General features: G+C 45.8%; 1 protein-coding gene across 4 annotated transcripts in view; it reads right to left on the bottom strand.

Annotated features, from left to right (window-relative positions):
* The window catches only part of TBXAS1 (thromboxane A synthase 1), a 193,117-nt gene that overhangs the window by 118,605 nt on the left and 60,118 nt on the right, over positions 1–14,394 (bottom strand). Inside the window, exon 1 of one of the 4 annotated variants that reach the window (XM_077468778.1) lies at positions 4,764–4,909. The exons of 2 other annotated variants lie outside the window; for them this stretch is intronic. The gene's annotated coding sequence lies outside the window, so the exon portion shown is untranslated. Of the gene's footprint in view, positions 1–4,763; positions 4,910–14,394 lie in introns of those variants that run through there. One more of the 4 variants, XM_077468780.1, reaches the window with a different exon arrangement.

Genomic DNA, 14,394 nt, shown 5'->3' with positions numbered 1-14,394 from the left:
CATGACTGTACTAGCAAGTGACAATACATCTACATTAAAAAAATGTCTAGGGCCAAAGGAAAGTAAAAGGAGACAGACCCCGTAAATATTTAAGTTTCCAGTGAAATTATTGGCATTTTTCACTTATTTTAATATAAACACATCTGGCACACCATCACTGTGAAAACAACCAAAAAAAAGGACCAATCGGGAAACCGCACCAAAAACAGGCTACAAACCTACTAAACCATGGAAGCATTTATAGCAACATCTATATGAAACATGCACTGTCTGTCCTGACTGACAGCAACGAGTCAGATTCATCCTGGAAAGTGAAAGATTGAGCTGCAACACTGACAGTTCTTATTTTAGACACAAACAAATTACCTACTATGGGGATCTAAAAACAAATTCATCCAAAATTGGGGGTCTCTGGGGCTTCGTGCTGCTATAGTTCATCTTGAGGATGAAAAGAGGAATAAAAAGAGGATTTATAAAAGTTATACGTGCTATCGAAACAATTTTTTGGAGGGGAAATAGTTTTTCCTTAATCACTTCAGCTCCAGAAGGTCTTACCCCTTCATAACCAGGCCATATTTTGCTATTCAGCACTGCGCTACTTTAACCACTTAAGCCCCGGATCATTTTGCTGGCCAAAGACCAGACCACTTTTTGCGATTCTGCACTGCGTCGCTTTAACTGGCAATTGCATGGTCGTGCGATGTGGCTCCCAAACAAAATTGACATATTTTTTTTCCCACTAATAGAGCTTTCTGTTGGTGGTATTTGATCACCCCTGTGGTTTTTATTTTTTGCGCTATAAACAAAAAAAAGCAACAATTTTGAAAAAAAAACACATTATTTTTTACTTTTTGCTATCATAAATATCCCCCAAAAATGTATAAAAAACATTTTTTTCCCTCATTTTAGGTTGATACGTATTCTTCTATACATTTTTGGTAAAAAAATAAAAATAAATAAATAAAAAAAAAAGCAATAAGTGATTATTGATTGGTTTGCGCAAAAGTTATAGCGTTTACAAAATAGAGGATAGTTTTATGCCATTTTTATTAAGAGATATATATATATATATATATTTTTTTTTAGTAATGGTGGCAATCAGCAATTTTTATTGTGACTGTGACATTATGGCGGACACATCGGACATTTTTGACGCATTTTTGGGACCATTGTCATTTATACAGCAATCAGTGCTATACAAATGCACTGATTCCTGTGTAAATGACACTGGCAGTGTAGGGGTTAACCACTAGGTGGCAGTGCAGGGGTTAAGTGTGTCCTAGGGGCGTGTTGCTAACTGTGGGGGAGGCGTGGCTGTATTTTACACGTCACTGATCTCTGCTCCAATCACAGGGAGCAGAAATCAGTAACATTGTTGCTAGGCAGAACGGGACTCACGGAGGTCCCGACTGGTGTGCGCCGCTGGCGGCGTGCACACGATGGCACAGCGGCAAATTTCAAGGGATGTACCTGTACGCCCATTTGCCTGTCCGTGCCATTCTGCCGACGTACATTGGCGTGCGCCGGTTAGGAAGTGGTTAAATGGATAATCTCTCGGTCATGCAGCGCTGTACCTAAATTAAATTTATATAAAAACAAAAAATTTACACAAATAGAGAATTCTTTTGTGGTATTTGACCACTACTGAGTTTTTTATTTTTTATTATATAAATGAAAAAAAGACAGAAAATTTTGAAAAAAAAAATGTTTTTCTTTACTTTCTGTTATACAACGTATCCAATAAAAACAAATATTAAAAATTCAAATTTCTTCATAAATTTGGCCAAAATGTACTCTGCTACATGTCTTTGGTATAAAAAAAATCCCAATAAATGTATATTAATGTGTGTGAAAGGTATAGTGTCTACAAATGATGATATATATATATATATATATATATATATACTGGAATTTTTATTTATTTTATGCTAGTAATGGCGGTGATCAGCGACTTATACTGTGGCTTAGGTCACACTTGCCTGCAGTCTATGGGCTGGTTGCAGTTGCAGGGATTGCACCCGTTCCCACACCTGCCCGCAGCCAAATCGCACTGCTCTTATGAGATGCACGGGGCTGCCATTCATTCTGAATGGCACCCCCACACATTTCAGTCCACAGCACGTTTGTGGGTGTGGGATCTACAGGGAAATTGCATGGTTAAAATGACCATGTTGCGTTTTTAAAAAAAGGCACCTTTTTCCTGACGTAAACACGGGCACAGTAGCCCATTTAAATGAATAGGCTGCCTGAGCAAACAAACACACGCCCCGCAATAGTGGGAACCTAGGCTGACACTTTGTGGGAACTGAGTAACTGCCACTGACATCTCCAGTGACACTAATACAGTGATCTGTCTTAATAATATACACTGTCACTGTAATGGTACTGGCTGTGAAGGGGTTCACATCTAGGGGCAAAGTGTACGGTTTGACTAAGCAATGTGCTGGCTTTTATTCCCTGCTTTGCAGGGAGAAACAAAAAACTGCTGTGATGTTAGTCTTGAGCAATAGGCATTTCTAGACAGGCTGTATTTGCATGTAGGTCACCCTGGGTAATGCCCACATATGATACTGAGCCTCCATGATTGGAAGAATTGAAATCCAATGAATGAAAAGGGCAGACCAGAGACAGTAAGGCTGGGAAGTAAACAGAGGATGCTGGGCATCTTCCTGCCAGGAAATGAGACAAGCTCTATGTGACGTGCTGCCTCTAATGCACATTGTGAGGAGCTCACAGTGTGCAGAAAGGAATTTCAGTACAGGAGAGGAGCCTTTACAACTGTGTAAGACTAAAGGGAAGGCTGCAGATCAGATTTAATAATCTGCTTTGGATAATCTCTCCTTTTGGTCTCCAGGTGAGAAATGTTTTTGGGTTTCTATACACAAGTGTCAAAATCAGCATGCTCCCAGGGAAATAGGCATGCATCTGAGATCGGTCAGAAATGCGCTCGCATTGCTGCGATTGGGGGAATAAAAAACAATGGGGGTTATTTACGAAAGGCAAATCCACTTTGCACTGCAAGTGCACTTGGAAGTGCAGTCGCTCTAAATCTAAGGGGTAGATCTGAAATGAGGGGAAGCTCTGCTGATTTTATCATCTAATCCTGTGCAAGCTAAAATGCTGTTTTTTATTTTCCTTGCATGTCCCCCTCGGATCTACAGCGGCTTTACTTCCAAGTGCACTTGAAGTGCAAAGTGTATTTTCCTTTAGTAAATAACCCCCGATGTATCAAAACAGAAGAAGGTGACTACATAATATCCAAATCAGAATTCAATGCCAGAAGCAAGAGGCTTCAGAAATGATTCTGACATTCGTGCAGGAGTCCGCCCGTCCCTCCTGCCGATAATAGTGGCAATTCTGCATGTTCATAATAAAACATGGAACCGGTACTTTACTCCAACCTAAATCCAGCATAATACTCAATGCACCAGGCATGTGTCATACGCCAGGACAGCTGGTATCTCCTGCTCTCATGGGACATCGGGGATGACAATGCTCTACGGAGTCAAATAAATAGAAACTGCAACATGGCAAACAAGCCAACGAGAAGTCAGAGGCCTGCTATAATATGAACAGTGAAATCTGATTGGTTGCCAGGGGTTACTGCAGCTGGTTTGTTCTGCATAGCTGACGGATACAATGTACAGAAAGTACAATACGCAGCTTATAGCTGGAGGTGCCGAAATACACCATTACTGAGCATGTGGAGGCAGCGCCCTTTAACCCTTTCACTTACCCCTGGGGCACAGCAACCCTTCCCTTGTCCCCAGAGCACATTAACCCTTCGCATTGACCCAATCACTCATTCACCAGTTCATTCTATCACCCATCCTCATTAACCGATTGCTGCCCAACCAGCCAGTAGTTATTATCCAAACGATTAACACATTTATTCACCAGCATGTATTAACTCATTCCTCCCCACCACTTTTTATCCACCCTCCGAGCACCCCTACCCATTCCTGCCCACCCAGGACCTGTTAACCCATTCCTACCCGGACAGAACTCATCCCTCTCCTGCTGGAATATGTTAACCCATTCACCCTCTGCCAACACTTATTAACCAATTATTTCTCTGACAACACTTTTAAACCCATTCCTCCCCTGGCAGCAATAGTTAACCCACCCTTCTCCTGTCAACAGTTATTTAGCCGTTTACCAATTTAACCTATTCCTGCTTGCAAGCAATCGGTAACCCATTTCTCCTCTTCAAGCACTTATTAACCCTTTCCTCCATTGGCAGCACATTTTTACACATTTCTCTGATACCCGGAAATATTAAACTACCCCCCCCCCACACTTATTAACCCATTCCTTCTCCTCCAGCACTTATTATTAACCCTCCCTACATGTATTAACCCATTCCTTCTTCTCCAGCACTTATTAACCCACCCTACATTTATTAACCCATTCATTCTTCTCCAGCACTTATTAACCCACCCTACATTTATTAACCCATTCCTTCTTCTCCAGCACTTATTAACCCATTCTTCCCTACCATTAATTAACCCATTTCTCCTCTACCAGCACTTATTAACCTATTGTATGTACCTTTTCACCAACCCTTTTCCAGCACCCACTTGCTTCACTCTGAGTCCCACCTAGCTATATAAAACCATTCTTATCATTATGAGCCCCCAGTACCTTTCTTACCCCCTTTTCCTCCTAGCAGACCACCACTGTATAAAAGTTATCTTTTGCAAATAATTTTTTTCCGCCACGCCAGCGGGGTACAACTAGGACTCCCCAGCAGCCCCTCTTACCTGTCACCTCCGTCTTCCACTCCGTGTACACTGGACAGCGCCTGCTTTGCCGCTTCTCGCCACCACGGGGAGCCAGAGAGCAACAGCTACAGCTACAGACGGGAAATGTAGTTCAGCGCGTCCATGTACACCCTCAGAGTGGCGGAGAGGGGACTTCAAATACCAGCATCCTTTGGGCGCAGGTCAGCTACAGGAAAAGGGAGAGAGGCATGCTGGGAAATGTAGTCTGGAGGAAAAGAAAAGTTTCAGGAGAGGTTAAACTGTGCAGCGCTGCTGGGGGGATATTAACCCTTTACTGGGGCACAGTGACACCTGCTGGATTACTGGAGAAAATACACATTATTATTATTTTTTATTTTTATTATCATTACTACAACCAAGATTATCAGTTATTACTAACTTTACTGTCATTTATTATTATTATTTAGATTGTAAGCTCTAACAAGCAGGACCCTCTAATTCCTCCTTTATTGAGTTATATTGTAACTGTTCTGCATTAAAGAGGAGCTCCAGTCTGCAAAAAAAAAAAAAAAAGTAAACAGCTAAAAATACTGTAGCTGCTGACTTTTAATATAAGGACACTTACCTGTCCCCACAAAATATTCTACCCACGCCCTTCCCTAAACAATTACCTGATTCCCATTCAGTGGCGGCTGGTGCTCAAAATTTTTGGGGGACGCAAACAAACTGAGAAATACTGAAAACAAAAAAACATCAATTGTAGCCTTACTGTGCCCATCAATTGCAGCCACTATGCCATTAAATGCAGCCACTGTGCCCATTGAATGCAACCACTGTGCCTGTCAAATATAGCCACTGTGTCCTTCAAATGCAGCCACTGTGTCCTTCAAATGCAGCCACTGTGCCCATGAAATGCAGCCACTATGCCATTAAATGCAGCCACTGTGCCCGCCCGTCAAATGCAGCCATTGTGCCCATCAAATGCAGCCACTGTGCCATCAATTGCAGCCACTGTGCCCATCAATTGCAGCCACTGTGCCCATCAAATGCAGCCACTGTGCCCCCAGCATCCCCCCCCCCCGCGCGCGCTCCTGCTCGCTGTCTGACAAGCATTTACCCTATCTTGGTGTCGGGTCAAGCCATCAAGCCACCAAAGAGAGCAAGCCCTTTCAGCCAATCAGGTGACGGGTATCAGATTCGTGCCTCCTGATTGACAGAGGGGGGTTTCAGTGTTATAAAAGCTAATATTAATTTGCTTTTCTAACACACCTGGGTGATCTCCAAGCGTAATGATCTGTGCTCCAAGTCCACCCTATTTTGAAGCCTATTAGAGTCTATGGCTCTAATCAGGTGCTTCAAAAACACACCCCTGCCGCTGTAATTCAGGTGCCCCGCATCCTAAAAGGGGCTGGATGCATGAATAGGGGGTAGCCCATCCATAATAAGGATAACACACAGAACAATAAAGTTATAGTAGTAGCATTACATTACATGTAGTTAATCCAAGCCTTAAAGTGGTTGTAAACCCTTACAACCAACTTTGACCTACAGGCAAGCCTAGATTAAGGCTTACCCGTAGGTCCAAGAAATATCTCCTATACCGTATAGGTATATATATAGGTATATATTTACCCGAAGACAGCCACCGCTGTCTACGGCGTATGCGCTGTAGACAGTGGTGCGCAGGCGCACTGGGCAGGCCGTAGATTGCGGCGATATGCTGCGAGTTTCGGCTCCCATGTGCATGCGCGGGAGTGACGTCATCGCAGCTCCGGCGAATCACAGCGCCGGAGCCGCGAGACCCGGAAGTCGCTCCGGGATCCATGGCAGCGGCGAAGAGGAAGAAGGAGGACCGCTTTGGGGGCTTCGTTCTCAGGTAAGTTATTCATAATGAGCTAGTATGCTATGCATACTAGCTCATTATGCCTTTGCCTTACAGGGTGTGTTTTTTTTTTTTTTGCCTTTACTTCCTCTTTAAGTCTCTTGTATCTGTGGCCGGGAAGAAGCTAATACAGCTCTGACAGCTCTTGTTTCAAGTCTCTGTGAGGTACTGAGGCAGCTCTCAGGGTTCCCATAGCCTGGATGTGATAAAGTAGCTTGATTCATCAGGGACAGCAAATGATTTATTAGTCACACTGCACGGCATCCTGTTATTCATCCTTCTAAATATTGGGTCACACTTTGCTCAGAGTGGCCTAAATTCTTGGAAACATTTTTGGGGGAAGAACATTAGTAATGACATTTAGCAAAATATATCAGTGAAAATACGTAAATGGAATATTTTCACCTTAAAAAAAACATTTACATGGCAAAAAAAAAAACAGCCCAAAGCTGAGCAAGAAATGACTGAAACTGGTGAAATAGGTAAATACAGTGGTGAGAAGTAGTGGAATAGTGAGCCACAAAGCAATCACAACAAGCTTAAAAAATGGGAGTCTTAATCATTGACGTAATGCAGCAACAAAGAAATAGGAACAAGCAAGGACAGGTGGGACAGGGAATAAAAAGAATGTTACTAGGCAGTACCCACTGTAAGAAGATTTTCAGCAGAGCTCCCCTTTACAGCTGAACTCTGGGCACAGAAACTTTCATTTAAATATATTCCTCCAAAGCCACAAAGGATATATATCTACTATGTGCACACCAAATGCCTTTTCAAACTCCGATATTACCTTGTAAAAGTAAAAGTGGCATCATCCCTGTGCTGTAAATAGCAGGCCACACCCACTACAGGCTGCCTGCAAGAAACTACAGGAGGGGGCGGAGACAAGACCAGTCACCCTGTACAAGGAGAGAGTGCAGCAGTGACTGGTCTTTATTACTGGAAACTCCTGCACAGAGGTAACGTTTCACAATGGATTGCTGCACAGATCTGGAAGAAATATACAAAGCAAATCAAGATTCAAGGAAGAATACACTTGACCCTTTTATTTAACCACTTTCAGACCGGACCATTTTGCTGGTAAATGACCAGAGGTCTTTTTACAATTTGGCACTGCGCTGCTTTAACTGGTAATTGCGCGGTCATGCAATGTTGTACCCAAACAAAATTTGCGTCCTTTTCTTCCCACAAATAGAGCTTTCTTTTGATGGTATTTGATTGCCTCTGCGATTTTTATTTTTTGCGATATAAACGTAAAAAGACCGCAAATTTTGAAAAAAAATGATATTTTCTACTTTTTGTTATTAGAAAAATCCAATAAACTCAATTTTAGTCATACATTTAGGCCAAAATGTATTCAGCCACATGTCTTTGGTAAAAAAAAAGTCAATAATTGTATATTTATTGGTTTGCGCAAAAGTTGTCACATCTACAAACTAAGGTACGTTTTCTGGAAATTACGCAGCTTTTCGTTTACGACTGCCTATCTCATTTCTTGAGGTGCTAAAATGGCTGGGCAGTACAAAACCCCCCCAAATGACCCCATTTTGGAAAGTAGACCCCCTAAGGAAATTGATAAGTGGCATGTTGAGCCCATTGAATATTTTATTTTTTTGCCTCAAGCGATTGAATAATGACAAAACAAATTTTTTTTTTTTTTTACACAAAGTTGTCACTAAATGATATATTGCTCACACATGCTATAGGCATATTTAAAATGACACCCCAAAATAAATTCTGCTGCTTCTCCTGAGTACGGGGATACCACATATGTGGGACTTTTTGGGAGCCTAGCCGCGTACGGGGCCCCGAAATCCAAGCACCGCCTTCAGGCTTTCTAAGGGCGTAAATTTTTGATTTCACTTCTCACTACCTATTACAGTTTTGAAGGCCATAAAATGCCAAGATGGCACAAAACCCCCACAAATGACCCCATTTTAGAAAGTAGACACCCCAAGCTATTTGCTGAGAGGCATTTTGAGTCCATGGAATATTTTATATTTTGCCACAAGTTGCGGGAAAATTACAAACTTTAATCTTTTTTTTTTTTTTTCCACAAAGTTGTCACTAAATGATATATTGCTCACACATGCTATGGGCATATGTGAAATGACACCCCAAAATAAATTCTGCTGCTTCTCCTGAGTACGGGGATACCACATATGTGGGACTTTTTGGGAGCCTAGCCGCGTACGGGGCCCCGAAAACCAAGAACCGCCTTCAGGTTTTCTAAGGGCGTAAATATTTGACTTCACTCCTCACTACCTATTACAGTTTTGAAGGCCATAAAATGCCAAGATGGCACAAAACCCCCACAAATGACCCCATTTTAGAAAGTAGACACCCCAAGCTATTTGCTGAGAGGCATGTTGAGTCCATGGAATATTTTATATTTTGCCACAAGTTGCGGGAAAATTACAAACTTTTTTTTTTTTTTTTTTTCACAAAGTTGTCACTAAATGATATATTGCTCACGCATGCCATGGGCATATGTGAAATGACACCCCAAAATAAATTCTGCTGCTTCTCCTGAGTACGGGGATACCACATATGTGGGACTTTTTGGGAGCCTAGCCGCGTACGGGGCCCCGAAAACCAAGCACCGCCTTCAGGCTTTCTAAGGGCGTTACAGTTTTGAAGGCCATAAAATGCCAAGATGGCACAAACCCCCCCCCCCAAATGACCCCATTTTGGAAAGTAGACACCCCTAAATTTAGGGGTACACTAGTGAGACTAGGTAATAAATGGCGGGTGCCCTGAAACTATAAAAAAATAACTAACCAACCAGCGTCACCTGTAACAGTTATATGGTGATCACTGGTGAAAGGGTTAACTAGGGGGCAATCAGGGGGATTTATGCGGTAGTATATGGGGGTCCCTGGCGCTATAAAAAGCTGCGGCGAACCTAAATACCTACCTGCCTAACTAGCGTCACCTGTGACACTAATACAGCGATCAGAAAAACGATCGCTTATTAGGCTGGGTTCACACTGGAGCGATGCGGGAACGCCACGAATCCGCGGCGGGTTCCCGCATCACATGCCTCCCGGCGGCAGTTCACACTGCCCTATGCGAACTGCTGGGAGTGTCAGTGAAATGTTAATGACACCCCCAGATCAGTTCGCATATCGCAGTGCGATCTGCAAACTCGGATCGCATGGTGTGAACACCCATGCGATCCGATTCTGCTGCAGACCAAAAAAAGTGTCCCGTGCGAGTTTGCGGCGGGTGCGACACGAATTCAGCCATACTATCTGTATGGCTGAACTCGAATCGCACAGAGATCGGATGTGATTTGCACTGCAGTGCGGTGCGAATCACATCCGTTCTCATAAACCGCTGCAATGTGAACCCAGCCTTAGTGACACTGGCGACGGGGGGTGATCACGGGGTTAAACCTTTATTGGGGGGGCTAGGGGGGTACCTTAGAACTAAAGGGGGCTAACCCTAACTGCCCTAACAGTTATTACAGTCACAAATGACACCCGCCGGGTGATCAGGGGGTTAAACCTTTATTAGGTAATAAATGGCGGGTGCCCTGAAACTATAAAAAAATAACTAACCAACCAGCGTCACCTGTAACAGTTATATGGTGATCACTGGTGAAAGGGTTAACTAGGGGGCAATCAGGGGGCTTTATGCGGTAGTATATGGGGGTCCCTGGCGCTATAAAAAGCTGCGGCGAACCTAAATACCTACCTGCCTAACTAGCGTCACCTGTGACACTAATACAGCGATCAGAAAAACGGTCGCTTATTAGGCTGGGTTCACACTGGAGCGATGCGGGAACGCCATGAATCCGCGGCGGGTTCCCGCATCGCATGCCTCCCGGCGGCAGTTCACACTACCCTATGCGAACTGCTGGGAGTGTCAGTGAAATGTTAATGACACCCCCAGATCAGTTCGCATATCGCAGTGCGATCTGCAAACTCGGATCGCATGGTGTGAACACCCATGCGATCCGATTCTGCTGCGGGCCAAAAAAAGGGTCCCGTGCGAATTTGCGACGGGTGCGGCGGGTGCGATGCGAATTCAGCCATACTATCTGTATGGCTGAACTCGAATCGCACAGAGATCGGATGTGATTTGCACTGCAGTGCGGTGCGAATCACATCCGTTCTCATAAACCGCTGCAATGTGAACCCAGCCTTAGTGACACTGGTGACGGGGGGTGATCACGGGGTTAAACCTTTATTGGGGGGGTTAGGGGGGTACATTAGAACTAAAGGGGGCTAACCCTAACTGCCCTAACAGTTATTACAGTCACAAATGACACCAATGCAAAAAAAAAAAAAAAAAAATGACATTGGTGTCACTGTGACTGGGGGGGCAGGGGTAATTGGGGGGGGGTAATTGGGGGGGTGATCGGGGGGTGTGAGTATGCCTGGCATGTTCTACTGTGTAGTGTCGTGTTGGTGCAACTCACCGATCCTCTCTCCTCGGTGTCGGAACGAAAAATACCGACACGGAGGAGAGATTACATCACTTCCTCTCCTGTGTTTACATTACAGGAGAGGAAGTGATGTCACGGAGGATTTTCATTCGTCGGGAGCGATCGCGAGGGGGTGGCCATGAATGAATGGCCGTCCCCTCATCCGGGATCGCTCCCGAACGAATACCGACCGCCGCAGGCACCGGGCGGGGGCCCGATCGGGCCCCCGACCCGCGGGAAGGCAAGGACGTACATGTAAGCCCTTATGCCTGCCCGTGCCATTCTGTCGACGTACATCGTCGTGCGGCGGTCGGGAAGTGGTTAAGCAAATTTGTTTATCTTGGAGTTAAAGCTGAGTAATACCCCTTTTGGGGGAAGAGCACCCCCGATATCTGGTTTTGACAAGTACCCGCTCCCACTTCTGGGTAAAATCGCCAAGGCGATCTCTGAGAATTTCTGCCCCCTCCCCCCCCCTGCTGCCTTCTGGGACACACACGGGTTACAGAAAATGGTGAGACAATTTAGAAAGCACAGAGTGACTCGGGCATGCGCGGTAGAAAACTGGCTGGGAAGTGTGAAAGCTTCACTGTCAGGTTCCCTTAGTGAAGATGTTGGCACCCGCACCACGAAGCCGAATGACGAATCGTCTCGTGGTCCTGACATCGATGGATCCCAGGACAGGTAAATGTCCCTATATTAAAAGTCAGCAGCTACAGTATTTATAGCTGCTGATTTTTATTTTTTTTGCCAAGTTTAAGTTTTAGTAAAACTCTACAGCAGGGATCTTCAAACTACAGCCCTCCAGCTGTTGCAGAACTACACATCCCATGAGGCATTGTAAAACTCTGACATTCACAGACATGACTAGGCATGATGGGAATTGTAGTTCCTGAACAACTGGAGGGCCATAGTTTGAGGACCCCTGCTCTACAGAATACATTGCTAGACTTGATGAAAGAAATTCAGTGTTGGGACAGCAGGGGGCGTGTCTGAGCCGGAGAAGGAAGCCGGATACATAACAGAGATCTGCACATCGCCTTCAGGCAGCATTCTTGAATGAAATTTCTGTGTATTTCAATGTAAATCATTCCAGGAAATCAACTATTTGAGTTCTCCGCGTCCTCAGTAGTGATGGACGAACTTCCGACGGGACGTTTCGCGAACGCGAAACGCGAACGGACACAAACGTTCGCGAAAACGACCGTTCGCCGCGGGCTCCATTGACTTCAATGGGAGGCGAATTTCGCAAACCTTTAGGTCGAATTTGCGGCCACGGGGTAATTATTAGGGGGTAGCACGTAGTCCCACCACCTGGACAATAGCATAATACATGTATGAGGTGAATTTGGGATCGATAACTACAAGCATTTTTTTTTTATTTGGGAAATTGTTCTGACAATTCAGGACTATGGAGCTAATGAAGGCAATGGAGGAGAGGGAAGGTCAGGGACCAGGGTAGGCAAACAAGAGGGTGCAGGAGATACAGAGCACTGACAGCAGCACCGTAATACAGAGCACTGACATCAGCACCGTGACATACAGCGCTGACAGCAGCTCCGTGACATACAGCGCTGACAGCAGCTCCGTGACATACAGCGCTGACAGCAGCTCCGTGACATACAGCGCTGACAGCAGCTCCGTGACATACAGCGCTGACAGCAGCTCCGTGACATACAGCGCTGACAGCAGCACCGTGACATACAGCGCTGACAGCAGCTCCGTGACATACAGCGCTGACAGCAGCTCCGTGACATACAGCGCTGACAGCAGCTCCGTGACATACAGCACTGACAGCAGCTCCGTGACATACAGCGCTGACAGCAGCTCCGTGACATACAGCGCTGACAGCAGCACCGTGACATACAGCGCTGACAGCAGCTCCGTGACATACAGCGCTGACAGCAGCTCCGTGACATACAGCGCTGACAGCAGCTCCGTGACATACAGCGCTGACAGCAGCTCCGTGACATACAGCGCTGACAGCAGCTCCGTGACATACAGCGCTGACAGCAGCTCCGTGACATACAGCGCTGACAGCAGCTCCGTGACATACAGCGCTGACAGCAGCTCCGTGACATACAGCGCTGACAGCAGCTCCGTGACATACAGCGCTGACAGCAGCTCCGTGACATACAGCGCTGACAGCAGCACCGTAAGCAGCCCCAGGAGGAAGTCAGCACAGCACAGGGATGGTGTGATCCCCTCATAATAAGAACCCCCAGGAGGAAGTCAGCACAGCACAGGGATGGTGGGAGCCCCTCATAATAAGAACACCCAGGAGGAAGTCAGCACAGCACAGGGATGGTGGGAACCCCTCATAATAAGCAGCCCCAGTAGAAATATGACACCGCTCAACCTCTTCAAAGAGGAGGGTAGGGGCATATAGTACGGTGTGCTTTTTTGGGTCAGGGAAGTGAGCCAAATGAATTAAGAAGGTCTGTGTGCTTGATTCCAAAAATTGTTTATAGACATATACATGGTCTACTGATCACATGTGTTGAATTCCTCCGAGATCCATGCCTCATTCATTTTTAGAAATGTGAGGTAGTTAACACTGTGGTGAGCTAGGCGAGTACGCTTATCGGTCACAATCCCCCCTGCTGCGCTGAACGTCCTTTCGGACAGGACACTGGATGAGGGGCAAGCCAACAGTTCGATTGCAAATTGGGCAAGCTCTGGCCAGAGGTCAAGCCTGCCCACCCAGTAGTCTAGGGGTTCATCACTCCTCAGAGCGTCCACATCGGCCGTTAACCCAATGTAGTCGGACACCTGACGGTCTAGGCGTTCCCTGATGCTGGATCCGGATGACACCTGTCGATGGGTCGGCTGAAAGAATGACCTCATATCCGAAGTCACCAACACATCTTCAAACCGGCCTCTTCTTGCAGGCGCTGTTGGATTGGTACCCGCAAATCCTTCTCTGGGAGTGGGAATTGCTCCTCTGCCAGCGCACGCAAAAGCAGAATGCAGCATTTCTCGAAGCAAGGCCTGGAAGTGCTGCATTCTGACAGCCCTCTGCGACGGCGGTAACATTTCCGCCATTTTGTGTTTGTACCGGGGGTCTAAGTACGTTGCCACCCAGTACTGGTCCTTGACCCTCATGCTTTTTATACGGGGGTCCCTATTAAAACACTGGAGCATGAAGGCCCCCATTTGCACTAAAGTGGAAGCGGTGTGGTGGCCTGGCTCCTGCTCATCATCCAGGATAATGTCGTCCTCTTCATTCTCCTCTCCCCATCCTCGCACAACAGGGATCCCAGAAAGGTTTAAAGCATGCTCTTCTTGCTCCTGCTCATCCGCCCCGGCACCATCCTCCTCTGACTCCTCATCAGACTCCTGTTGTTGACTTGTCTCAG

Source organism: Lithobates pipiens, unplaced genomic scaffold, assembly GCF_037356315.1.
Source record: "Lithobates pipiens isolate NorthernLeopardFrog02 unplaced genomic scaffold, aLitPip1_a1.2 Scaffold_8, whole genome shotgun sequence".
NCBI lineage: Eukaryota > Metazoa > Chordata > Amphibia > Anura > Ranidae > Lithobates > Lithobates pipiens.
This window is presented reverse-complemented; position numbering and strand designations above follow the sequence as displayed.